The sequence below is a fragment of the Cupressus sempervirens genome, chromosome 3 (genome assembly GCF_028749045.1).
Source record: "Cupressus sempervirens isolate cs-2001-9-10 chromosome 3, ASM2874904v1, whole genome shotgun sequence".
Classification (NCBI taxonomy): domain Eukaryota; kingdom Viridiplantae; phylum Streptophyta; class Pinopsida; order Cupressales; family Cupressaceae; genus Cupressus; species Cupressus sempervirens.
This window is the reverse complement of record NC_143120.1, coordinates 682,783,141-682,805,923: the sequence shown is the minus strand read 5'-3', so window position 1 is coordinate 682,805,923 and position 22,783 is coordinate 682,783,141. Positions and strand designations below refer to the sequence as shown.

Below are 22,783 nucleotides of genomic sequence, written 5' to 3'. Positions count from 1 at the left end.
AACTTCTTAAGTACCTCATTCATGAGCCGCATGAAGGTGCTTGGGGCGTTCGTCAATCCAAAGGGCATGACTAACCACTCATAAAGACCCTCCTTGGTCTTGAAGGCTATTTTCCACTCATCTCCTTCTCGAATCCATATCTGATGATACCCACTCTTCAGATCTATCTTTGTGAAGTACTGAGCTCCGCTCAAGCAGTCCATAAGATCATCCATCCTTGGTAAAGGAAACCGGTACTTGATGGTTATCCTATTTATAGCTCGAGAATCTGTACACATCCTCCACTCTCCATCCTTCTTTGGTGCAAGTACTGCAGGTACTGCACATGGACTCAGGCTCTCCCGAATCAAGCCCTTCCTCAACAGCTCCTGAACCTGTCTATTTAGCTCCTCTGTTTCAGTAGGAGTCATCCTGTGAGCAGCCTTGTTAGGAAAACTAGCTCCTGGAATCATATCTATTTGATGACTTATTTGCCTTACTGGTGGCAATCCATCTGGAACATTATCAGAGATAATATCTCCAAATTCTCCTAGTAAATCTGAAACTTCAAATGGTATTTCACTACTACCTTCTTTATCTTTCCTAGGAATCAAAGCATAGCACATAAGCTGATGTTTCATGCCATCTAAAAACTTCCTTCCATCAACAAGACAAATCCTAGCACTGCTACATACCTTTTCACCTTCCTTTTTCATGGGCTTCAATTTGTGGCGAACTCCATCCTTTGTCAGAGAGTATGTGTTTGCATGTCCATCATGTATTGCATGTCTATCAAACTGCCATGGTCTACCCAACAATAGATGGCAAACATCCATCGAAATAACATCACAAAGAACTTCATCATGGTAACTCCCAATTTTGAATTTTACTAAACATTGTTCACTTACCAGGACCTTATGATCATCTTTTACCCAAGAAATCCGATAGGGCTGGGGATGTTTCTCCCTCTTGAGCTTCAGCTTAGAGACCATCTCTTCTGATACCAGGTTATCAGTGCTACCACCATCAATGATCACATCACAACATTTATCCTCACACTTGCATCTAGTACAGAACAAACTCCTCTGTTGCCCTAGTTCATTCTCACCACTTAGTAGGACTCTTTCATTTACCAAGGCCTCTCCTCTTTCTGCATCCTCTGAATGTGATGATTGTGCATCCTCATCCACATGAGCAACCCTAGCTTGGCCCTCAGCTCTCCTATCTGTCCTTCCTTGTCGTTGAGGGCATTCAAAGGCACGATGACCTTCTTCATTGCAATGGAAACAGGTACCACGGAAGCCTCCTCTTCCTTGCCCACGTCCTCTACCTCTTCCTCTTTGATTTCCAAAGTCTTGATCACGGGAGCAGTTGAAACCCTCATTCCTTTGAATAATAAAATTCATATATTACATCTTAAGATTAGTAATAGTATTTCTTTGTAGAATACATCTAAATTTATTTTTGTGCGTAAAGTTTAAGATAATACAATTAGTTACTGGACAAAATCCCTCTTGTCTTATTGCATAATGGATAGGGAGTGTGCATAGGGGAAGGAGTAAGGCGAACTTGTTGGAGCAACAAAATCTCAATATAGACAAAGATCTAAGGGAGTCCCAAACTAAGCGTGTCCAAACTTGAGTAGTAGTAAATCTACCATTAATTACATAATTTGACACATAAGGAGAAATAACGTTATTCAATGTCATTAATAATATTAAATGATAGATATTTAATATTCTCAAAGTATGAAATAAATATAACGTAAACCCTAATTATAATTATTATGAAAATTTAAATAAGACCCTATTGGGGTTCATCACATGTAGATATATCTAAACATTGAGGGGGGAGAGAACGATAGTGATACATATGAATATAGAGTGAGAGGGTGGAAGAAAAATAAATAGAGAGATAGAGATAGATCAAGAGGTAAAGATAGAAAGAGATCCCCAAAAAACAAAAGGGAAACATAGAGAGGAAGCTATAGAAAGGAAGAGGTAGGAAGGTATAGATGGTAAGATATATTGATAGAAAGACGAGATATATAGAAAAGATAGAGGTAGAAAAGAAAAAGAAAAAATACTAAATTAATCTTTCATACCACTACAACATACCTAGTGTGCTTGCTAGACATCTCACTCCATAATAAAAACTATGGAAATAAGCATCGGTTAATTGTTCTATCTGACTAACCACAGTACTACCTTCGAATGTTGACTTCGGCACCGACTACAATGCAACTTATTTGCACCGTCTGGCTGTCCCAACTCAACTCTCCCCCACATTTGCTCATTCTGACAACACAAGCGCACTTCCTTCACTCTGACAAGCCGGTGCCTGCGAGCATGTCAATGAATTCAGAAATATATCACTCCCTATCTTTCATGAGATGTAATCAATGAATGAAAAATTTGAAAAGTGCACGATTCGAAGTAACCATAATTTCAAATATATATATATATATATATATATATATATAAACTTATTCTAAATTTAGTATACAAACTATCATATGTTTATTAAAATAAAGTAGGTTTTTACAAACACAAAAATTGATTATGCATGTACATTAATGTATTAAAATATATATAGTATTTCTTGAAAACTTCTTAATATATTTTTAAAATTAATAAGTTAAAATAAAGTTTATCAAATTATTCTACATTTATATGTAGATATAGTATTTCCTAAAGAAGATTTGAGTATATATTTTAAATTAATAGTTAAAATAACAAAATGTTCTTTAGTTTATCAAATTATTCTATAATTTATATGTAGAATAATTTTTAACATTGAAGTAAATTTAAAGAAAATCTAAAAAGTAAATAAATTTTATTTATATTTATGATATTTATTAAATAATAATGTTTATAATTCTTTTTTCTTATAAGACAAATGAAATGAGTTGAGTCTTTTAGATATATCTTGTTATAAGAATAGTAAAAATAATCTTAATAATAACTAAAAAAAAAATTATATAATCTAACTTGTAAAATAAAATATGAGAAAGAATGTTAGTGAGTACAGATCAATAAAATCAAAAAGATTTTAAGTTCTTCAAAGTAAATATATTTAAACAAGTTTTATTTGTATTTATGATACTAGTAACTAATAAAATTTTGGAAAAAAATATAACTTTATATTAAAAAATATAAATTAGATAAAATTAGTTTATATTTTTAACCTTTAAAATAAAAACAATTTTTTAAATTTTATTTATATTTATGATATTAACTACTTATTAATTATAAATTTTAAAATTTACTAAATTCTTAATTTTTATTCCTAATATAAATATATTTTATAAAATATATGAGGATGAATGTTACCTTCTAAGTATTAGGATCACTAATATTTGTTTTTTTTGTGAATTAGCAAACAAAACATTGTATAATCATTTGTGAGAGAAAAATAAAAATATAACAATGAGAAGAAAAAATTATTCACTTCTTTAGAAAAGTTAATAAGTAGAAAAACAATCAATTTTTGTATTCATAAAAACTTACTTTATTTTAATAAACATATGATAGTTTATATACTAAATTTAGAATAAGTTTATATTTTATTTTATTTTGAAATTATGGTTACTTCGAATCTTGCACTTTTCAGTTTTTTCATTCATTGATTACATCTCATGAAAGATAGGGAGTGATATATGGCAACGGCTAAAGGGTAAACTATTTTGTTTACCCTTGCCGCTATGCCTAGGGTTGCACCGCCTGTACCGCCTGCCATGGGCCATCGTCAGTGCCCAGTTGGAGCTTGTGCCCACGTGCCGGGGAGTCTTGGCGTGGGAAAAGGGAAGTGGGGTGGATAGTTTAGTTTTAAAATTAGTATGTTTTTTTTTTTTTAAGTTTTTGAAGTTATGTAAGTTTTTTTAAATAGTATTAGTAAGTGTTATTAGTATTTAGTAATTTTAGATTTTAGTATTAAGTAAAGTTTTAAATTTTAGTTAGTTTTTTATTAGATTAGTTTTTAGTTTTAATTATTAGTTAGTTTTAATTTTTTAGTAATTTAATTAATATGTTTTAAGTTTTTTTTTTTTTAAAGTTAAGTGATTATATTGTTTTTTAGATTGTAGGTTAGTTAAATTTAAGAAATTTATTAGTTTAGTTTTATTTTAATAATGAAGATTAGTATTAGATTTAATTTATAAAGTTTAATGAATTTTAGTTAGTTGTTAATTGTTTAAGTATATACTTTTAGTCAAAGTCTAGATAGCATTTATAAAGTATAAAATAATAGTTAGTATTTTCAAATAGAGTTTTTTTTTTAGAAAAATCTTATTTATAAATGCTAGATGTTAGACATGGTAAGTGATTAAATAGCTCTTTTTAAGTTTTATGTATGTAGATTAATTTTGTTTTATTTAATTGTATGAAATATGTTACGAATTTTGATGTTAAATTTTAGTATTAAGAAATGTTAAGGAATTCTATCTTCTATTTCTCATATAACATGCAACAAGCTTATCATATGAGAAATAGAAGAGAGAATTCCATTGTATTGTTGTTGTAGATTTATTATCATGAATATGAATGTATTGGGAAAATGGATTTAGTATCATAGTAGACATTAGTAAGATGTAAATAAAACTAGCACCTTGTTATACTATTATTCTTCATTCTCATAGAAATAACTAGATGCATTATATGACCAATCTTGAATCTTATATAGGTGTAGAATGTGCATTCAATAGATTTGACTTAACAGATGTCAATAATAAACTAAATGTTAGATAATGATGTTCCATGCATTTGAAATTCTTGACTTCGAACAAGCAATAATTTGTAATGCAATTGATAAGATTAGATAGTATGGGCCCTGAAACCAAACAATCTATCTAATGAGATATTAGTTTCATGAAAACCAATAAGACACACCATTAAGACTATGAGCTAGAAAAGAAATAGATAGCATAAAAAGAAAATTTCATCAACTCAATCCAATATATATACTTGGTGAATTAGAAGAGAAAGGAAGGAATAGCTCAAAAACTCCAAGTGAGGCCTGTAGGTGCAAATTTATGTTCTAGAAAATGTATGGCAAACACTGATAAAATCCCCTCCCAATACAATTCAATATAATATTCACCCGACAGTAAAATAATATAAATATAAACTGATAAAATCCCCTCCCAATACAGTTCAATATAATATTCACCCCACAGTAAAATAATATAAATATAAATAATGATATAACATAAATACTAGTATTAAGTCACCTACATAATAATAGATGTCAGCGTGAGAAGTGACATGGAAAAGGACATGCAATCCCCAAGTAAGGGTCGACCAGGCTATTGAAAAGGGCATAAGACAATAAAATAAAAAACAAATTTAGAGGCTTATTGACCTATAAAGCTATCATGTCCAAAATATGCGGACAAAAACAAACGTAATTTTTTTTTTAAAAAGATTAAAGCAATAATAATTAAGTTCACTAAGTTTGACTTACTAACATTTCTTAATACTAAAATTTAACATCAAAATTCATAACATATTTCATAGAATTAAATAAAACAAAATTAATCTACATACATAAAACTTAAAAAGAGCTATTTAATCACTTACCATGTCTAACATCTAGCATTTATAAATAAGATTTTTCTAAAAACAAAACTCTATTTAAAAATACTAACTATTATTTTATACTTTATAAATGCTATCTAGAGTTTGACTAAAAGTCTATAGTTAAACAATTAACAATTAACTAAAATTTATTAAACTTTACAAATTGAATCTAATGCTAATCTTCATTATTAAAATAAAACTAAACTAATAAATTTCTTAAATTTAAGTAACCTACAATCTAAAAAACAATATAATCACTTAACTTTTAAAAAAAATACTAATACTTAAAACATATTAATTAAATTACTAAAAAAATAAAACTAACTAATAATTAAAACTAAAAACTAATCTAATAAAAAAACTAACTAAAATTTAAAACTTTACTTAATACTAAAATCTAAAATGACTAAATACTAATAACACTTACTAATACTATTTAAAAAAACTTACATAACTTCAAAAACTTTTTAAAAAAAAACATACTAATTTTAAAACTAAACTATCCACCCCACTTCCCTTTTCCCACGCCAAGACTCCCCCGCACGTGGACACAAGCTCCAACTGTGCACTGACGATGGCCCATGACAGGCGGTACAGGCGGTACAGCCCTAGGCATAGCGGCAAGGGTAAACAAAATAGTTTACCCTTTAGCCGTTGCCGTGATATATTTCTGAATTGACTGACATGCTCGCAAGCACCAGCTTGTCAGAGCGAAGGAAGTACGCTCGTGTTGTCAGATCGAGAAAATGTGGGGCAACGTCTATACAGCCACAAAAATGCACTTTCATATGAAGGAAAAGACTTAGTCAATTTTTTTAAAAGTTAGAAAAATCAATGTAAAGGAAGTGCATTTTCGTGGCTGTATAGCCACGGGCCAAATGTGGGGCAGAGTTGAGTTGGGGCAGCTAGCCAGTGCCGTCGACTCCATGTTAAAACTTGATGTGAATGCAAGTGCGCACACTCATGTACATTATCCGAGAGAATATAATATTCAATGGATCTTAGCCATTCTCTATTTTAATGGAGTCTACAGTCTGTACCAAGTGGCCATTATTGGAGGGGAAATATTAATTTATCTTTCAAGATAAAAAGCTTTGTTCTATTCGATGGTGTGCACCACGTTGTTCCATCGTGAAGTTCAGATGATGGCTGTATCCAATCGAATCTCTGCTCTGCTTTGGGGAGACTCATTTCCCACGAGATCAAAATGTGCGTGCACTCAGTGGATGTTTGTCAGCTTTGCCGAATTCCAAAAGAATTCCCGTGGTCTTCATATCAAGTAACAAATAGCAGACACATAATCAGATCTAAACCATGACTCTCACGCTTCGATAACCAGAGGGGGGCACATGAGATCACCTTTTCGAACTATTGAAGAGTTTGCAGCCACTGTATTCTCGGACAAGATGGAGAAGATATGTATGTCATTTTTCTACTTTTTAACACTTGCTACCATGGCTTCTTCAGTTGCAAGCTCTGTAACAGACGCTGCCTCACTCCAGACGTACATTGTCCACACATTGGAGGCGGAGATACGGTCGTCTTTTGACAACAAGGAGCAATGGCATTCATCTCTAGTGCAATCCTTGGATGCCCATGAAGATATCGATAGATCTCATCAGAAAATTCTCTACAATTACGACCAAGTTATTCATGGCTTTGCAGCGCAGCTCACTGCTGCGCAGGCCGAGGCGTTGAAGAGAAGGGAAGGAGTTTCAGCAGTGCACCCTGAGCGAGTGTACCAACTTCATACCATGCGCACACCTCACTTTCTGGGATTGGATGCCAAGAATGGCGCATGGAATACCCAATTTGGCAATGCCCATCAAGTTATAGTGGGAATGATGGACACGGGGATCTGGCCAGAGAGCCCCAGCTTCAGCTACAGGGGAATGAAGGGACTACCTTTGCCCTCTAGGTGGAAGGGGGAATGTGAGTCCGGGACACAATTCAATGCATCGCATTGCAATCAGAAGCTGATCAGAGCAAGATTCTTCTGTGAAGGCTACGAGGCTTCAAGGGGCCCTATGAATGAGGCCGAAGACTACAGATTTCTCGTGATCAGGACGGCCATGGAACCCACACGACTTCTACAGCTTTGGGATCATTTGTACAGAATGCCAACTATTCTAGATTCGCCCCTGGAACTTCCGCGGGCATGGCCCCCTCTGCAAGACTGGCAGTGTACAAGGTCTACTAGGCTCGAGGGTGCGCAAACTCTGATATTCTTACGGGCATGGACAAAGCTTGCACAGGGCTGGATTTTATGCTTATGTCCAGGTTAAGCCTTCTCCTTGAGAATCTCCAAACTCTGCACAGCACTGGTGATCCCTACTTCTGATCCACTGTAAGATGCAACCATTTTCGTTCACCCAGACTATGCCTCCCTTTTCTTCATCAAGTGTCCTCACATCTGACTGCCTAAACATACCCTCCTGCGGAATAGAAGCGCATGGCGAACCATCCTTACATCTAGTTCTCTCCCTTAGGTGCTCCAAGCACGCATCCTCGAGCTACAAGCTCTACTTCTGTTCAACCTCCTCACTGAACCCCTACGCAACCCTTCTGATATCTTCACCATGATGTCCCCCATAAGACCACCATGCTCCAACATCGGCTACATGTGATCTCACTCCCCGAGCCTCTTGACCACCTCTTGATCCTCTAGATCACCTTGCCACTCTTAGAATGCACTGAGCTCCTAGAGCTCCCCTTGTTCAACCCTGTTGACTCCCCGAGCCCCATGCTGCACCACTGCAACCCTGCATCGAGAACCACCTAGACTCCCTTGCTAAACACTGCATCCACACTGGCTAACTTAGACCCCATGATTACTCCCTAGCTCATACGCATCCTCCTCAAGAACACTCGACAACATCTCAACACCTCTCTGAACCTTCTAGCTCAATACGCACACTCTCAGAGTATACTCGACACCTCCACGGTACCTCTCTGAACTTCTTGGCTCATACGCCCACCTCCACGGTATACTCAACACCCTTATGGCACCTCTATGAACTTCCTAGAGTCCTCTAGTCCAACTCCTCATGCTATCCTGAAATGACTATGTCTCCACGACATTCCACCTCTTGTTGGTCTCCCTAGCTCCCCACTAAACCACTAAAGCCCAACCCTTGTTCCCCACAGAACAACTGAATACCTTAGCCAACCCTGGATCTTCACACTAAGTCCTGACTGCTTTGACACCCAAGTCTATGTCTACATGCCTTGTTGGTGGCCCTCTTGCTCTCGTACACCTAGTGCACTCAAACCAACCCCTTTCATGCATCCATGCAATCACCTAACTCACTCCAGATCCCCTTTGCATTGCACAACCTACTTGAGTTCCACACCCTAGCTCCATGATCCCCCAACCCTATTGGACGCTGGAATTCTCAAGACAACTCAGCTGCCACTCCATAGCTTCACCTCTGAACCACTTCACCCATCTGTGTCACCCGTTTCAACCATGCACCACAAACCTTGTTCCTAACCATCCATCATGACTCACCTCCATGAGCCATGCCAAAGACTACCTCTTTCGATACTTGATACAGATCTGCCTCATGACTCGGCTCACCATGAACCTAACCTGAAATACTGCATCCCATTCGCCATGGCCTTTGAGATCCACTCTCAAAGAAAACCCACTCAACCAAGCACCCTGGATGTACACTCAGTGCCACACCCAACAGCTGACACACCACCCGGTCATTGCACCAAACGTCACCTGTTTATGGAATGGCAGAGCTACTCTACTTCACTCATAATGACTATGCGTGACCTCTATCTCATCTTGAGACTGGAGGGAGAGACTACTCTTCTTCGTCTCTCTTGAGGGAGGTTGACTCTCCAAGTCACCCATCATGCACACCGGCACTACCCTCCACGGATACACCTCAACTCGGCTCCAAGCCTCGCCTACACCACAACTATGCTAGAGGAAACATCTCGTAGCACAGCCCCAAGATCACACCTCAGCCTAGATCAAACACCATGCCTACACCACAACTATGTTGGAGGGAACATCTCACAACATAGCCCCAAGCATACACCTTAGATCATGTCTAGGACAAGATCCTACACAACAACCATGTCTACCTAGCACATGACATAGTCCCATTTACACCTCGGCTCGACCCATGTCTTTCCTACACCACACCTATATGCACCTAGCTTTGCAGCACAGGCCCATCAAACCTCTTGGTCTCATATCGTGAATCACCAGCCCCTTACATCCTCCCCCACTTAAAAAGAGACGACATCCTCGATGCCGACACCACCACCGCAACTTGTCACATTGGATCTACAGATGTCTTGTATAACATACACTGGTTGTTGTCATCACCTTATACCTCTAGTGCACACCTTCTATTTCAACAACATACTTGGTGTCTGTCAGCATCCCCGATACTGACCCCACTTGCATGAAACCATTTCCATGTCTAACTTCCACTGACCTAGTCATCCCTGATGACACCCTTGAGAACTCTGCACCACTGCTTCATCTCCACTCAGTCCTGTCTTCCACCTTCAACTGCCCAAGATTCCACTCTTGACATCCACTGAAAGACACACTTTCCATCACCCTAATGCGCAAGCCACCCTACTTTCCCAAGCTTCACATGGTCAACTTTCGACATCTTGACTCCTGCTATGCCACTTTGATTCCCTGCTGAAGAACCTTCTGGCATGCCCTACACCCAACTCGTCCACACACACTGCACATCAACTCGACCACCAACAGTCATCTACCAATCCACTTCCAGAACCTTTGTGCTACACCTAGTACTTACACAACCTTCCTCAGACCATGTCGTCGACACAATCCTACTCCAAACTGCACTTGACAGCTCCCCAAATCCACTTTCCTAAGTCATCACCTTCAACATTGGCTTTGTAATCGATCTTCCACTATGCCATTATGCCCAACTATTGACCAACCCTCGGCATGCCCTGCATCCACTCATCCCCAACACATCAACTCAGAACACACCCACTTCCAACCACCGATACCCTTCCAGAACTTAGTGACTTCTCAGTACTTGCTTCTTCTCCTCGAACCCACCTTCGGCAAGTTCTACACCACACTGCTCTCACAGCCCAATCCATTGTTCTCCTCGGATGATGCACTTCACATCAACCTACACCTCACGATTGCACATCGCCCAACTCCACTGATTCATGACACTACTGCCTAGACCACCACCCCGACTTCCAAGCCTGCCTGTCACACCATCAATACTCCTCCTCAGACTTCCACCGAATGAAATCCTACACCTCACCATCTTAAATGGCCCCAAATTTTTAACATCAACGGACTTACCTTATGCAAGCCCCCACTTCACCTCGAATCTACAACAAAGAGACCCTACACCTCACTGCTTCCTCACAGCCCACACTGATCTACTCCAAGTAGCATCTCAAGTTCACCTCGGATAATGTCCGCACACATTCCTACACCACACTAAGACTGACCAAACAAGCCACCCTACAGCCCAACTTCCATACTCCTTGGAATTGCCTCTCCAACTCCTACACCTCACTGTACCTTGCAGCCCGAACTGTTGTTAAGCTGGTCTTAAAATGTCCCTGACACTGCCATTTTCACTCAAGTTGCACTCCAATGAACTCACAACACCATGTTGCACTACGTCCATCTTCCTACATTATGGCCTTGTGACCCAAATGCCACATCTTGACCCACGCCAAGTTCCACTATTGAACCCAGTTCCAACAATGTCGATATCAACTCTCCACAAGTTGCATATCAGTTTGGCCATCTCTATACCTTGATGCCAACTCCATGAGTCAATGAAAACCCAAGCCAATCTACCAAAGATCAACACTTCACTACCTACTCCCTCACGAGCACTAACAAACTGAAGCAACACTCCAACCAGATCACACACACTATCATCTCCTCACCAAGAGTTAGGGTAACAAAAGCAAGATCACTCCAAGATTCATGCACAGACTCTTACCATGCTTAGACTGATCAGCTTTGATGCCAACTATCACGGGGCTGGATTTTATGCTTATGCCCAGGTTAAGCCTTCTCCTTGAGAATCTCCAAACTCTGCGCGGCACTGGCGATCCCTACTTTTGATCCACCATAAGATGCGACCATTTTCCTTCACCTAGACTATGCCTCCCTTTTCTTCATCAAGTGTCCTCACACCTGACTGCCTAAACATACGCTCCTGCAAAATAGAAGTGCATGTTGAACCATCCTTACATATGGTTCTCTTCCTTAGGTGCTCCACACATGCATCCTCGAGCTACAAGCTCTACTCCTGTTCAACCTCCTCACAGAACCCCTACTCAGCCCTTCTGATATCTTCGCCATGATGTCTCCCATAAGACCACCACGCTCTAACATCGGCTACATGTGATCTCACTCCCCAAGCCTCTTGACCACCTCCTAATCCTCTAGATCACCTTGCCACTCTTGGAATGCGCCGAGCTCCTAGAGCTCCCCTTGTTGAACCCTGCTGACTCCCCAAGCCCCACGCTGCACCACTGCAACCCTGCATCGAGAACCACCTAGACTCCCTTGTTGAACATTGCATCCACACTGGCTAACTTAAACCCCATGAGTACTCCCTAGCTCATATGCATCCTCCTCAAGAACACTCGACACCATCTCAGCACCTCTCTGAACCTTCTAGCTCAATACGCACACTCTCAGAGTATACTCGACACCTCCACGGTACCTCTCTGAACTTCCTGGCTCATATGCCCACCTCCACGGTATACTTGACACCCTTATGGAACCTCTCTGAACTTTCTAGAGTCCTCTAGTCCAACTCCTCATGCGATCCTAGCATGACTATGTCTCCACGACGTTCCACATCTTGTTGGTCTCCCTAGCTCCCCACTAAACCATTGAAGCCCAACCCTTGTTCCCACAGAACAACTAACTACCTTAGCCAACCCTAGATCTTCACACTGAGTCCTGACTGCTTCAACACCCAGGTCTATGTCTACATGCCTTGTTGGTGGCCCTCTTTCTCTTGTACACCTGGTGTACTCAAACCAACCACTTTCATGCATCCACGCAATCACCTAACTCACTCCAGATCCCCTTTGCATTACACAACCTACTTGAGTTCCACACCCTGGCTCCATGATCCCCCAACCCTATTGGACGCTGGACTTCTCAAGCCAACTCAGTTACCACTCCATAGCTTCACCTTTGAACCACTTCACCCATCTGTGTCACCCGTTTCAACCATGCACCACAAACCTTGTTCCAACCTTCCATCATGACTCACCTCCATGAGCCATGCCAAAGATTACCTCTTTCGATACTTGATATGGATCTGCCTCATGACTCGGCTGACCATGAACCTAACCTAGAATATTGTATCCCATTCGCCATGGCCTTTGAGATCCACTCCCAAAGGAAACCCACTCAACCAAGCACCCTGGATGTGCACTCGATGCCACACCCAACAGCTGACACACCACCTGGTCATTGCACCAAACCTCACCTATTTATGGAATGGTGGAGCTACTCTACTTCACTCCTAATGACTATGTGTCACCTCTATCTCATCTTGAGACTAGAGGGAGAGACTACTCTACTTCATCTCTCTTGAGGGAGGTCGACTCTCCAAGTCACCCATCATGCACACCGGCACTACCCTCCGCGGATACACCTCAGCTCGGCTCCAAGCCTCGCCTACACCACAACTATGCTAGAGGGAACATCTCGTAGCACAACCCCAAGATCACACCTCGGTCCGTATCAAACATCGTGCCTACACCACAACTATGTTGGAGGGAACATATCGCAACACAGCCCCAAGCATACACCTCAGATCATGTCTAGGACAAGATCCTACACCACAACCATGTCTGCCCAGCACACGACATAGTCCCATTTACACCTCGGCTCAACCCATGTCTTGCCTACACCACACCTATGTGCACCCAGCTTTGTAGCACAGGCCCATCCGGCCTCTCGGTCTCATATCGTGAGTCACCAGCCCCTTACAAAAGTTGTGAAGGACGGTGTTCACATTCTGTCTTTGTCCTTTGGGAATAGCCAAAATGTGCCCTACGATTAAGATCCTATTGCACTGGCTGCATTTTCGGCGATGAGACGATGAAGAGAGGTGTGTTCGTGGCATGCTTGGCGAGGAATTTAGGCCTGAAAAGGGCAACTATGGACAATGTGGCTCCCTGGATCACTACTATTGGCATAGGTTCAATAGACAGGGCTTTTTCAGAGTCTCTAGTTTTGGGCAACAGGGTCCATCTCAATGGAGTTTCTCTCTACTCTAGCAAAGCTCTGAACAGGGGAAAAGGGTTAGGAATCTCTATAATCTATGCCCCACCCAGCACACTTCGCAGCGATCTGTACATGGATGACACCCTAGACCCAAATGCCATGAAGGGAAAAATCTTAATCTATGACAAAGGAATGAACTTCGTAGAAGCGAAGGGAGAGTGGTGAAATCTGCAGGGGGAGTGGGCATGATATTGACCAACATAGCCCGATACGGCAGTGATCTCGTCGCAGATATCCCTGTGCTTTCGGCTCTATCATTGGAGGCCCCAATCCACTGACGCCCCAAATTTTGAAACCAGACATAATCGCACCAAGCGTAGACATTCTCACAGCCTAGACAAGCCCCAATTTCAAGATTATTTCAGGAACATCCATGTCGTGCCCTCATGTGAGCAGCATAGCTGCCCTGATCAAAGTAACTCACCCAAAATGGAGCCCTGCAACAATCAGATCCGCCCTAATGACCATGGCCTATAATTTGGACAACACTGCCAAGCTTCTCCGCGACGCCGTCACACAATCTGAATCCTCCCCATTTGTGCACGACGTAGGTCATGTGAACCCCAACAAGGCACTTGCCCTTGGTCTCATCTACGATATGGGCATGCAAGACTACATTATGTTTCTCTGCTCGCTCAACTACACACAGTAGCAGATACGGATCATAGCCAGGCATAATACCACTTGCCCTAAAAACATTCGTCCTCACAAAGATCCGAGAAACATCAATTACCCCTCATTTTCCCTTGTTTTCACCACATCTAATTCGACCCAGGTCTTGAAATACGAGAGGACCATGACCAATGTGGGCGATGGCCCGGTGAAGTACAAAGCTTTCGTCTCTGCACCGTCGAGCAATGGGGTGAGCATTGTGGTTAGGCCTGTCATGGGGCTAGGTTTTTACCCCGCGCGGCATTGGTGATCTCCCCTCGTTGGAACAATCTTGGACTATGCCTGTCACCAAACTCCCCTAGTTCAACACATACACACACCTTGGTCAGCACAATCACAATATAACTTGCACAGCAGAAATTACTCAACACACCATGAACACCACATATAGGGTAACAAGTAGCTTTATTGATTTTGAACAATGGCCCCTGGCCCGATCTACATCAATTTCAACTATGTTGTTGATCACTACCCAAATGCTTCCCCAACACCCAATACAAGTTCCCACCCCTAGATGTGCACCCACTCTTATAACACTAGCACACCTCTTGTGCACCTCACCTCCAAGGCTATTGTTCCTCACGTAGACTCCACACCCCCAACACCCTGTGTTATTGGAACTTGTCGAGGCAACCCTGGCTCTCTATTGAGCCCGATTGACTTACACGAAAAAGACCCAGGCCTCCCCCATCTGGGGAGCCCAAGTCACACTACACCCTAGCACTTCACTATCTCTACACTGCTTTACATCACCACACTACAATCTCTGAACACTTTGCTCACTGATAGTTGTTGTGTGCCTCCTTGCATTTTTGCACCATGACACTTCACTTTGGAGAATAAAAGCAATCACATGTAGATGTTCATTTCAAAATGATTGGGGTACTCTTCTTCCCCCTATAATAGCTATTAGTGCCTAGCCAACCCTGCATTAGAAATCGACTGTATAGTCGGAAACTCCCTTAAAGACCTTTGTCTCAACCCAGAAGCAACCCTTTCCCTTATGCGAATCACTCACCCCTTACATCCTCCCCCACTTAAAACAGGTGACATCCCAGACGCCGAAAACACTTGGCCATGTTGTGTTGTGAAGGCACCCAGCTCCAAGCTGGATGTTCAAAGAGGTACATTGGAGTCCCGATTCAAGAACTCCAAAACCTTGTCTTCACACTTCCACATGCTCTTAGCTCTCTCCCAAGATGCTTCTGCCCTGGTCTGGCCCTGCCAGTGAACTAAGAACTGTCTCCACTTTTTGTTACCATATCCTCAATCTCTAACAGCAATCACCTCCTCCACCTCTAACCCTGGCTTGTCCCTGACAAACGCTAGTCCTTGTGTTGGAACATTCCTGCTGTCATCATCCTTATCCTGATGATACAGACAGAGTTGGCTGACATGGAACACATTGTGAACTCTCATGTGACTTGGCAACTTCAGCTTGTATGCCACCTTCCCAATCTTTTCAACAACTGAAAAAGGCCCATCATAGCACCATCCCAGTGTTGTACTCAACCCTTTTGGTGGTTTGAACTGAATTGGATCCATCTTCAAAAAGACCATGTCACCAACTTTGAAATCCACACTACTCCTCCCTGAGTCTGCATAGTGCTTCATTAATTCAGCAGCCTTGACCAAGTTATGCCTAGCAAGATCTACCTAGTCATGCCACTCTTGCAACCTTTTCCTTGCATCTAGACTTTCTCCCATTTATCCACTCAAAACTGTACGAGGAGTTAGTGGTTGCTGGCCTGTTGCCAACTCAAATAGTGAGAACTGACTCGATGCACTCTTCTGCATGTTGTAGCTAAACTAAGCTGAGTCCAATAGCCTTGGCCAATTGGATTGGTCTGACCAAACAAAGTGCCTCAGATAATCTTCCAGAATCCCTTTGATCCTTTCAATCTGTCCATCTGTCTCCGGGTGATGACTCATTGACATGAGAAACTTTGTCCCAATCAGTTTGAATAACTCTTTCCAAAAAGTGTTGGTGAACCTTGCATCCTGATCACTAATGATACTCAGTGGAACACCCCAATACTTCACCACATTCCTGAAAAAGTAATCCACAGCATCCTTTGCCTTGCATGGTGCCTTGCATGCTACAAATGTGGCATACTTGGAGAATCTTTCAACTACAACCATAATACTTGTACACTCATCCACTTCAGGCAACCTTGTGATGAAATCCATACTTACACTTGCCCATGGTCTTACTGGCATGGGTAGCGGCTGCAGAAAACCTCTCGAAGGCTTCATCACCACCTTGTCCTGCTAATAAATGAGACAACTTCTGACATACTCATCTACATCCTTTCTCATATTCTGCCAGTAGAACCCTCTCTCAAGCAATGCAAGGGTTCTCTTCTGCCCTGGATGCCCAGCCCAAGGACTATCATGACATTCATGTAGGAATTCCTTCCTCACATTCTTCCACTTAGGAAGGTAGACTCGATCCTGGGTAAAGACCAAAAACCCATCTTGGATACTGAACTTGCGAGTCCTACTCTCAAATGCTTGCTTGAACAATTGAGCCACCTAAGGATCCATTTGATACCCTTCTTTGATAGTCTCCAAGACCTTCTCAAATAGTGTCACTCGGCTAGCCCCTGGTTAAGCCCCTTGATCCTCCTCCACTGCAGCTAACTGTCCCTTTCGACTTAGAACATCCGCAACCACATTTTGCTTTCTTGGATTATACAGGATCTCAAAGTTGAACTCTGCCAGAAACTCCTAGCATCTAGCCTACTTCGGTGTCACCTTGGCTTGAGTCTTGAAGTAAGTTGAGGAGACGTTGTCTGTCTTCACAATGAACTGTGTCCCCAAGAGATAATGCCTTCAAGTTCTGAGACAATGTATGATCCCTGTCATTTCCTTCTCATGGATAGGATAATTCTTCTCCCTATCCTACAACTTCTTAGACTCATATGCAACTGGATGTCCATCCTGCATCGACACACCCCCGACTGCATAATCCAAAGCATCACAATGGACTTCAAATGGCCTTGCGAAATCAAGCAATGTCAACACTGGTGAAGAAGTGAGTTTCTCCTTCAATCCCTCAAACGCATCCTGACACTTGTTTGACCACCACCACTTCTTGTCCTTCTTCAAGAGATCTGTCAAAGGGGGTGCAAGCTTGGAATACCCTTCAACAAACTTCCTGTAGTAATTTGCCAAACCTAGAAACTGCCTCACTTCATGAACATTGTTCAAAGGCTCCCAATCCCTGATTGCTTGCAGTTTCTCTGGGTCTGGATGAATCAGACCATTTCCAACTATATGACCCAAGAAGTGCACCTCTTCCTGAGCAAAGGAACACTTTTCCTTCTTCACATACAGCTTGTGCTCCCTAAGCAACTCAAAAACCTCTGCTAAATGTTGCTTGTGCTCCTCCATATCTTTGTTGTAGACCAAGATGTCATCCAAATACACTACCACAAACTTATCCAATAGAGGGCAAAACACATCGTTCATGAGTGTGCAAAATGTTGTTGGTGCATTGCATAGCCCAAATGGCATCACCATGAACTCGTATGACCCATATCTTGTCACACATGCAACCTTCTCTTCATCCCCTACAGCAATCCTCACTTGATAGTAGCCCTGCTTCATATCAAGCTTGTTGAACACCCTCGCTCCTGATAAGCGATCAAAACAATCTGCAATGAGTGGGAGGGGATACTTGTTCTTGATGGTTAACTTATTTAGAGCTCTGAAGTCGATGCATAACCTCAATGTTCCATCCTTCTTCTTCTGAAACAACATTGGAGCTCCATATGGAGAATGGGATGGTCCGATATATCCTGCCTCAAGCAATTCCTCCAACTTCTTTTTAAGTTCAACCATCTCTAGCCCAGATAGCCGATATGGTGCCTGAGCCGGAGGCCTTGCCCCCGGTATCAACTCAATCTTATGATCTATGGCTCTTCTGATAGGGAGTTGTGTGGGAAATTTGACAGGCATCAGGTCTTCAAAATTTGATATGACCTCTTCTACTTCTGTTGGAATCGGTGTCTCCTTAACTCCTTCTAACTCACCCCAACCTCCAAGTAGTGCCGCCAAGAACATAGGTTCTTTGTCTTTCTTTCTGGCTGACTTCTTCATGCTCATAGTTGAAATCACTAGAGCCTTCCCAGACTGTCGCCTGTCTGATGTCTTCACCATACACGAGTGTTGCGGATCTAAGAACAAAATTGACTCCAAATGAGGCATCACTACCACTTTATCTAGCCTCAAAAACTCTTGCCCCAAAATCAACTCAAAATCATCCATTTCAATCACCATAAGATCCATGTGGCCTTGCCACATTCCCACTTTCACCAGTGAGCCTTTTAGTACACTAGTTACTTGCTTGGCAGGTCAATTCACTATCGTAAAGGAACTTGTGCCTAGTTTCACCTTAAGTCCTAGTTCAACAGCTCTCCTAGCTGAGATGTAGTTGTGTGTGGCACTAGAATCTATCATTCCCATGGTCACCTTGTTGGCCATCATGGTCTCCACATACAACAATCTGTTCAAGTTCTCGGGCCTAGCTACCGTAGCCTTCTGAGGTTATTGGTTCTTCATAGCATGCAAACCTTGAATCACTCCCATCAGTGGAGCTAAACCATCTTTCTCTGCAACCTTAGCCTGTGTCGATGACACCCTCTGCCTCTCTGGACAATCCCTGGCCAAATGGCCCTTATTTCCATAAGTAAAACATGCCTTGTAAGGGATCTTAGGCTTTGGCTTTGACCCATCAGGTTTTCCCTTGCCTGAATCCTTCTTGTGTGTTGGCTTTGATGACCCTGTCGTCTTGGTACTCGAAGAAGATCTAGCTGACTTGGTAGTCCCACTACTCTTCTCGTCATTCTTCTTCTGGAACTGCTTATTGTCCCCTTTCTGAAATGGCCCATTGTTATTATTAGTCTCTTTTCAGAACTGGTGGTCTTCAAGAACGGCCGCAATGGTGATGGCTTCCTCAGCTGTTTGAGGTCTAGCTTTCCTTACTTCAGCCATTGGACCTAGTTTTAGGCCGGTTATGAAGAAATGCACTTTCTCTTCCTCTGCCCAGTTTGGCATTTGCAGCATATAGGTATGGTAGGTTTGGATGTAATCCCTCAGTGACCCCATCTGCCTCATATATCTGAACTTATACCTCAATTCCAAGTCTGTACTCTCCAGCTTAAATTTTTGTTTGAGCAGTGCACTCAAGTCTTCCCACTTGCTCACTGTTGGAACAAGCCTCCCTACCTTCTAGTCTTCCATCTTGGTTCTCCACCACAACTTGGCCTCCCCTGAGAGGCAACACACCGCCTCATCAAGCTTCTCCTCATCGGTGTAACCTTGAGAGATTTCAAAAATCTTTCCATGTCAAAAACAAAATTCTCCAACACCTTGTCATCCCTCTTTCCATCGTAGGGATCAGGGGGCTTCCTCTTGTGCCTGACCTTGCTTCCACCTCCCTGAGTGAAGAGTTCCTTCATGAAGTCAACCTCCTTGACTAACCTCTGCACCTCTGCTGCCAAAGTCTGACAGTCTGTAATCATGGTATTATGCTCCCTTGATAAGGTCTGGAACTCTATTGACAATGTTGCATGATCATCTCGCAACTTCTTGTGAGATTCTCCCAAAAGAGTATGATCATCGGACAGTGATTTATGATCCTGTTGCAGGGTCTGCAACTCCATTTTCAGTCTACCTGAGTCATCTAAGAGGTCCTTGACATCTACCTCCACTTACCCTATCCTCTGAGCTGTAGCTATGTCCTCCATTGCCTCCATCCAACTCTCCAAGTTGTTGACTCTATTACTTACTCTCAGTGTGTTCCTAGGTCCAGTATTGATGTTGGACCTTGGAGGTCTCCCTGGGGGATACTCCTTTGATGATGCCTCCTCACCAGACATATAAGTCTCTTCTCCAGACATCCTACTCTGCACTGACTGTGTCAAGCTAGGAATATCAAGCCTCTTGGCTCTAATACCAACTATCACGGGGCTAGGTTTTTACCCCATGCGACACTGGCGATCTCCCCTCGTCGAGACAATCTCGGACTACGCCTGTCTCCAAATTCCCTTAGTTCAACACCTGCACACACCCTGGTCAGCACAATCACAATATAACTTGCACAACAGAAATTACTCAACACACCATGAACACCACATATAGGGTAACAAGTAGCTTTATTGATTTTGAACAATGGCCCCTGGCCCAGTCTACATCAATTTCAACTATGTTGTTGATCACTACCCGAGTGCTTCCTTAACACCCAATACAAGTTCCCACCCCTAGATGTGCACCCACTCTTAGAACACTAGCACACCTCTTGTCCACCTCACCTCCAAGCCTATTGTTCCTCATGTAGACTCCACACCCCCAACACCCTGTGTCATTGGAACTTTCCGAGGCAACCCTGGCTCTCTGTTGAGCCTGATTGACTTACACAGAAAAGACCCAAGCCTCTCCTAGCTGGGGAGCCCAAGTCACACTGCACCCTAGCACTTCACTATCTCTACACTGCTTCACATCACCACACTGCAATCTCTGAACACTCTGCTCACTGATAGTTGTTGTGTGCCTCCTTGCATTTCTACACCATGACACTTCGCTTTGGAGAATAAAAGCAATCACATGTAGATGTTCATTTCAGAACGGTTGGGGTACTCTTCTTCCCCCTATAATAGCTATTAGTGCTCGGCCAGCCCCGCATTAGAAATCGACCATACAGTCGGCAACTCCCTTAAAGACCTCTGTCTCAACCCAGAAGCAGCCCTTTCCCTTATGCGAATCACCCACCCCTTACAAGGCCTACCATGCTCTCCTTTGGAAAGTGTATGGAGAAGCGTTCATACACCGTTACCTTCAAATCGACAAACGAGGTGGCAAGTTCCTCGGGGTCTAAAAGCTATGGATCGATCACATGGACAGATGGAATTCATCTGGTGAGGAGCCTTGTCGCCTTCGCCTGGCAATGATAGAAGGAAGGTGTTCAATGGACGAATGGATGAGATTTAATGATTGTTCATCTGATCAAGAGCAACATCATGATAGTTTTCAAAGTTATTTTCACTTGTATGCTTGATTTGGGGGTTGGTTTCATTATGATGGATCACTAAGTGTGATTCAAAGTATTCACACAATCAAATCTAGAAATGTCTTGCAAATAATTGTTATAGATTGTGGAAATTTGTTCTCATGAAAGTTCTTTTTGTTATATTCTAATTCTTTTCCTAATGTTAATATTTATTTCTAATTTTAAATTAATGAACCAACCATTTTTTAAATAAATCATTAATTTATATTTGTCTTGAACTAATGTTCCCATTTGACTCCACTATTAATTCGTTTATGGCAAAAAATAATTTGGAATTAGGGTTTTGAATGTTCATATTTTTTAATTCTTTTACAACTTTCTAATTTTTTAATTCTTATTGGCCCAAACCAAATTTCCTCTAGAAAAATCATATTTTTGGAACTGAAAAGAGGGAAAAAGCTAGTCATAAGATAAGAGTGAAATAAATTTTTGTCAGATGTTATTAACATTATCAGAGGTAAGCAAGTTGTCCTTTTTTTTTAAATTAGTACTTGTCGAGTAGGCTAAGTACTATTGTGCCACTTTTTGGATTTCTTAGCTTAACTAGTTATTAAATGAATTACTTTTCTATCAATTAAAATTCAAAAAAAAATTTATTGTTTTTCATAAATATTATATTTGTTAAATATACGTGCCAATTTTTTAACTATGTAATATATATATATATATATATATATATATATATATATATATATATATATATATATATATATATATATATATATATATATATATATATATATATATATATATATATATATATATATATAAGTCTTTTGACTTCTGATTAGATGTATGAATTAGAGTCTTATATTGAGATTTGTGAGTTCATCATAAATGATTTTTAAGAAAATACTTGAATTTGTTTCTCTTATCCCTACTTTTCACATCACATATTTTAGCACGTTTGCTGTACTTTATATTTCTATTTTAAAACTATAATTATTGTATATGAATTTTAAGATAGAAAATTATACATTATAGTAATATAATAAATAATTTGATCTTTCATTTTTTAAGTATTATAAATATTTTTTAAATTATAAAAACATATTGAAATAATTCTTATCTTTTTAGATTTTGAATGTTTAGTCTAATTATTTATTATAATTCTTAATTAGTATCATTCCATTCCATTCAATTTTTATTAATTAGTGATATTGTGAAACAAAAAATTATTATTTC

At 40.9% G+C, this 22,783-nt stretch overlaps 1 pseudogene; it reads left to right on the top strand.

Annotated features, from left to right (window-relative positions):
* Window positions 1–6,904: 6,904 nt before the first annotated feature.
* LOC149568570 (subtilisin-like protease SBT1.7 pseudogene) lies at window positions 6,905–21,479 on the top strand (annotated as a pseudogene).
* The last annotated feature ends 1,304 nt before the right edge of the window (window positions 21,480–22,783 follow it).